The sequence below is a fragment of the Haliotis asinina genome, chromosome 8 (genome assembly GCF_037392515.1).
Source record: "Haliotis asinina isolate JCU_RB_2024 chromosome 8, JCU_Hal_asi_v2, whole genome shotgun sequence".
Lineage (NCBI taxonomy): Eukaryota > Metazoa > Mollusca > Gastropoda > Lepetellida > Haliotidae > Haliotis > Haliotis asinina.
In genome coordinates this window covers 41838888-41845052 of record NC_090287.1, presented here as the reverse complement: position 1 = coordinate 41845052, position 6165 = coordinate 41838888, and positions in this window count along the sequence as shown.

Here is a 6165-nt window from a genome sequence, read left to right as displayed (position 1 = left end):
GGTGTAGTAGGAATGACAAGTGTGAGTAATACCAGATAGCTGGATGTAGTAGCTTTGACAAGTGTGAGTAATACCAGACAGCTGGGCGTAGTAGCTATGACAAGTGTGAGTAATACCAGATAGCTGGATGTAGTAGCTTTGACAAGTGTGAGTAATACCAGACAGCTGGGTGTAGTAGCTATGACAAGTGTGAGTAATACCAGATAGCTGGGTGTAGTAGCAATGACAAGTGTGAGTAATACCAGACAGCTGGGTGTAGTAGCTATGACACGTGTGAGTAATACCAGATAGCTGGATGTAGTAGCTTTGACAAGTGTGAGTAATACCAGACAGCTGGGTGTAGTAGCTATGACAAGTGTGAGTAATACCAGATAGCTGGGTGTAGTAGCAATGACAAGTGTGAGTAATACCAGATAGCTGGGCGTAGTAGCAATGACAAGCGTGAGTAATACCAGATAGCTGGGTGTAGTAGCAATGATAAGTGTGAGTAATACCAGACAGCTGGATGTAGTAGCAATGACAAGTGTAATACCAGATAGCTGGGTGTAGTAGCTATGACAAGTGTGAGTAATACCAGACAGCTGGGTGTAGTAGCTATGACAAGTGTAATACGAGATAGCTGGATGTAGTAGCAATGACAAGTGTGAGTAATACCAGACAGCTGGGTGTAGTAGGAATGACAAGTGTGAGTAATACCAGATAGCTGGATGTAGTAGCTTTGACAAGTGTGAGTAATACCAGACAGCTGGGTGTAGTAGCTATGACAAGTGTGAGTAATACCAGATAGCTGGGTGTAGTAGCAATGGCAAGTGTGAGTAATACCAGATAGCTGGGTGTAGTAGCAATGATAAGTGTGAGTAATACCAGACAGCTGGATGTAGTAGCAATGACAAGTGTAATACCAGATAGCTGGGTGTAGTAGATATGACAATAGTAATACCAGACAGCTGGATGTAGTAGCTATGACAAGTGTGAGTAATACCAGATAGCTGGGTGTAGTAGGAATGACAGGTGTGAGTAATACTAGATAGCTGGGTGTAGTAGCAATGACAAGTGTGAGTAATACCAGACAGCTGGGTGTAGTAGCAATGACAAGTGTGAGTAATACCAGATAGCTGGGTGTAGTAGCAATGGCAAGTGTGAGTAATACCAGATAGCTTGATGTAGTAGCAATGACAAGTGTGAGTAATACCAGATAGCTGGGTGTAGTAGCTATGACAAGTGTGAGTAATACCAGAGAGCTGGGTGTAGTAGCTATGACACGTGTGAGTAATACCAGATAGCTGGGTGTAGTAGGAATGACAAGTGTGAGTAATACCAGATAGCTGGGTGTAGTAGGAATGACAAGTGTGAGTAATACCAGATAGCTAGGTGTAGTAGCAATGACAAGTGTGAGTAATACCAGATAGCTGGGTGTAGTAGCAATGGCAAGTGTGAGTAATACCAGATAGCTGGATGTAGTAGCAATGACAAGTGTGAGTAATACCAGATAGCTGGGTGTAGTAGCTATGACAAGTGTGAGTAATACCAGATAGCTGGGTGTAGTAGCAATGACAAGTGTGAGTAATACCAGATAGCTGGGTGTAGTAGCAATGACAAGTGTGAGTAATACCAGATAGCTGGATGTAGTAGCAATGACAAGTGTGAGTAATACCAGATAGCTGGGTGTAGTAGCAATGACAAGTGTGAGTAATACCAGATAGCTGGGTGTAGTAGCAATGACAAGTGTGAGTAATACCAGATACCTGGATGTAGTGGCTATGAGTCTGAGTATGACAAGTCTGAGAACGCAATGCCATTTAGTTGCACATAGTAGTAATGACAGGTATGAGCTTGTAATACCTGGTGTTCTAGGGTGATCCACTAAAAGATCAAATGCCCTGATAGTTTATTTTTCAGGCGATGGCACACTTTGTGCATCACATCACACTGCATTAACATTATTCATCTGTCCATTTGCTATCAGATGCACTCTTGATAGCTGTACTGCCTCCTACAATAAACTACTCCAAAGGTCCCAGTTTCTTGCTGTGATTGTCATCACTCAGCTAACATCACTGCTGGAAACATAGTGTTTATGCTTTTAGATGGATAAAATGTCTCAGCTCAACTAACTATTAAATATCAACAAACCAACATTCTCAGTGTTTACAATCCCATAATACTCTGGAGTAGAAATGTGATTTTCATATTGACATTTGAAGTTAATCACAAATGTAATTAAAATGAAAAAAGTTAGAGAAGATATTTAACCCAATTGTACACAATGATGAAACTGATTATCATGGTTTTTTCTTGTAACAGATGTCATTTAGCCTTGAAGAGACTTGTTACTATCAAAAGTTATCAATCACAATATTCTTGTTTATTTCTTTCAGTTCCAATTATAACTCAACATATTTTCATACCAATTGAAGAAGTTGTCTCTCTAGTGAACAGCAAATATTCTTCTTACAAAAACCCAGAGATTTATTGACACTAATGATATATAAACTGGTGATAAAGATATGAGCAACTGTTGTCTTTCCCCTTCCTAGTGGAATTAGTAAAAGTAGAAAAAAGTAGAAAGGTAGATCCTGTGCTCTGGTAACAGGGAGTGTCTCTTAACCTGATAAGTAAACAGTTGCCCTGAAACACTGTCACAAATGCAAAATTAGCTGTAGTAACCTGACACAACATTCATGACCCAAATACATTTGCTAATGTGTCACTGATGTAAAGTATTTTAGGGTGTGAACATATTTTGAAATGACTCAAAGAGTCTTTTACATAAAACACAGTCATTGTAATACAGATGTAAACATTTCACATCCTTGAAACCTTCATTTCATCAGAAACCTGCACAACAGTAAACATCCTGTTTTGATGTTTCCTGAAGAAAACAATAAACCTGTGTCTGCCTTGCATGGCTGAATGATTAACTGTGGGGGTGTTGTGAAGATACACAATATGAAACAGGAATGTTGCCATTAATGTTCTACCTTGCAAGGAAATTAACATACTATGCACTGGAACACTTTCAACATGCAGAGAAAGTTGACATTACTTTTTGACTTGTCACCGAGGGACAGGTTGTTGCCTAGTCACACACATCCTGAGTCATGGAGGGGTATATGTCAAGTAGAGCTAGAGATGTTTGATTATCTGTAGGAAATCACTACATTATATTTGTACATGACACAGACACACGCAGACAGAGAGGGGTTTCTCCCAACCGATGGAAGACACATCCTTTGATGGCTGGGGGTGTTGTGTACAGCGGGCTAATTCATCCATGTGTGCAGATCACATGGCAGATACTGTGAAGGCCAGTCCCGATGAGGAGGAGGAGGACTGCATCACATGTTTACAATAGCCTGTGGAATCAGTGCAAACAATCTGCCAATAAAGTCAGTATGACTATGTTGCGAAAACTCTGTCTCAGCCTTTGGATGGAAAGTTTTAGCTTGTGACTGTAATGTTCAAGACTATTACAGGGTTGTGTTCACTATTGATTCTTTGGGATGTCTAGTGACAGCAATATTTGGCAACCAATGAGTCATAACAAAAATACACCTCTGTATTCATTTTATCATTTCCTTTTCAGTCCAACATCTAGCAACAATCCCTGTTGATCAAATGTAAAGGGGTTATATGTTAAGATCTCACATTCTTCAAAAACTCTTGTACACAGTCATACTGACTGCTCTCAAAAATGTTATTATTTCTACATGTCCACAACTTATCAAGAACTGCCTCAGATTCACCAGATTCAGGACACAGTTAAAGTTCAGTGCTGAGTAAACATCCTAACCCATTATAGCTCCATAGTGAATCATGTGGAAGGTATTGCAACAGGGTTCTAGCTGGTGGCATGGACTTGAAAGGAATTTTCCAATTGGGAAATCTAATCTGCATCCTCAGAGGAAATTTCAGGATGAGTTGTAAGATAATTTTCCAAATTGGTGCATCAATAAAAATAACCAGTTTTTGAATAATCAATAACAGACTGAATAGAATGATCTTGACCAATGTCATTCATCTGGGATAAGCTGTGGGAAAATATTGGATTTAACAGTAAATAATGACCACATTACTAAAGACATGATCGCTGCTTAGGACACTAATCAGCAGGGATAGCATGGGTAACCCGAGACAGGTGGGTAATGAGTTGGACCTGTTACCTGGACCCGTTATGATCACATGACTAACAGATTAAACAATGTAATGTGTTATTTTTTCATGATTAAAAGGTTGTATTGTCTTTGACAATTTAGACATAATTACAGTCACTTCTGTTGAATATATGGTTAAGATATGGAATAACTCCAACTTTCAGCCTCCAAGCTGATGAATATCTTGCCATTTCTTACAAATTTGATGTAAGGACTTAACATAACAGGCATCTGGATAGGGTAAATGGGGGTGGGTTACCCGTGTTGAAAATCATGATGTGTCCTATCCTTACTTATCAGTGTGTGGGCTTCCCAGCTGTACAGTGTGACTGAGGTAATCTGATCCAAGCATGGCCTGCAGAGACAGGCACAACAAACCTGTGTTGTGTGTAGGTGGTTAGACGTTATCAAACAAGACAAACAATGGCTAGTTCATTCTTTTATACCTTAAATATGAATATATTTTTTGGCTAGCAGAATAATGTGTGTTACTAATAAACTAACTGAACTACTGCAAAAGAGAATGTGCAGATCAGAAATTGGAACATCACAATTTGTAGGATTAAAGAGTTTTCAGACTGTCTCCAGATTTCCTGTACAAGGAAACATTTTATGAATACATGTTGGAGGCTTTTGGGTTCTGGTTGACAGACTGAGCAAATATTTGTTTCAGTTATCTTCATTTGCACCAACTCTTTTCTAGTATATATTGCTCTGTTTTTAAATCTATGTGGAAAACCTAAAAGCTCTACATCTGTAGGTCACTTTCTATACTTTTCAAACACAATGTTCTATGAAATGTCTGTATTGACTTCATTCTGTCAAACTATAGGTGAAGTATCATTTCCTGTAAGTTTGCCATAGAAAGTTCAACATCCCTTCATTTGAGAAAGCAAATCGAGAAGAGATGAGATTAGTGAGAGCTTTCGACTACTTACAGGATGAGATAAAGATATGTAAATATTTAAAATGATTTTATTGTACTCTCTAAATGTTCCTTTACATGCTGTAAAGCTATTTTGTATCACTGAAAGACAACAAAACCCATTTTAACCCAATACATCTCTTACTGTATGAACGCCTCTGTTTAACCAGCCTTCCAGCAAGAAATAATTATTTCTAAATTAAAGTGGTGATTCAACTACGAAGGTTCACACAAGATTTCTTCTGGTTTACAAGTATTTATCTTATGTTGTGTATAATATTTACTCCAAATAGATAAAACATCACTCCAAAATGGGTTATCGATCCTTGCATGACTGTTAATATGTGCACCAAGAAAAATATATTTTTACATACCTTTTGAGGCATGGTAACTTTAAGGTATTTAGAAAGGATTTGATATCTGTCATTCTTAATCCACCTTTTCGTATCTTCTACATATAGTTGTTCTCTTGAGTTTATCCTACTTGCCATCCCACATGAAATTATATACAATATTGTTTAGTTATGACAAATTCCTTTGGGGCCACATAGGAACAATATGTACTAAAGTTGATATTGCCAGCGATTTTAATACAGTTCCATGTAAGGTTAGTTTTCTCTTTTTCCAACTAGTAAGGATTCTGTTTAATGTTTTGAGTCTATTTCTAGCATTGATTAACCATAAATCCTCCAAATTGGGGTTAAAATATACACAAAGGGTGTTAAAGACACCTTCATGCCAGTCTAGACTATTTTCTGCACTAAACATCACTTGGCTACCAGTCACTGAACCTATACAAATAGCTTTTATTCTTTCAGTGTTTATATTAAGCCCTGACATTTTATAGAATTTATGTTAAGGATATATTCAAGATCTGTATGTACTCTATACATGTACTATGTTTTCTCTCTCACAGACAGTATGGACACTAACATGCCATACTTTAGTGAGGTATTGTAATGTCACATGCAGTATGTGACAACAATAAAACCATTGGACTTGTAGTCCAAGTGAGTTCATAATTATTAAACCACTGAATCAGGAGGAAAATGTCAACAGGAAAGAAACTTACAAATCTGTATCAAC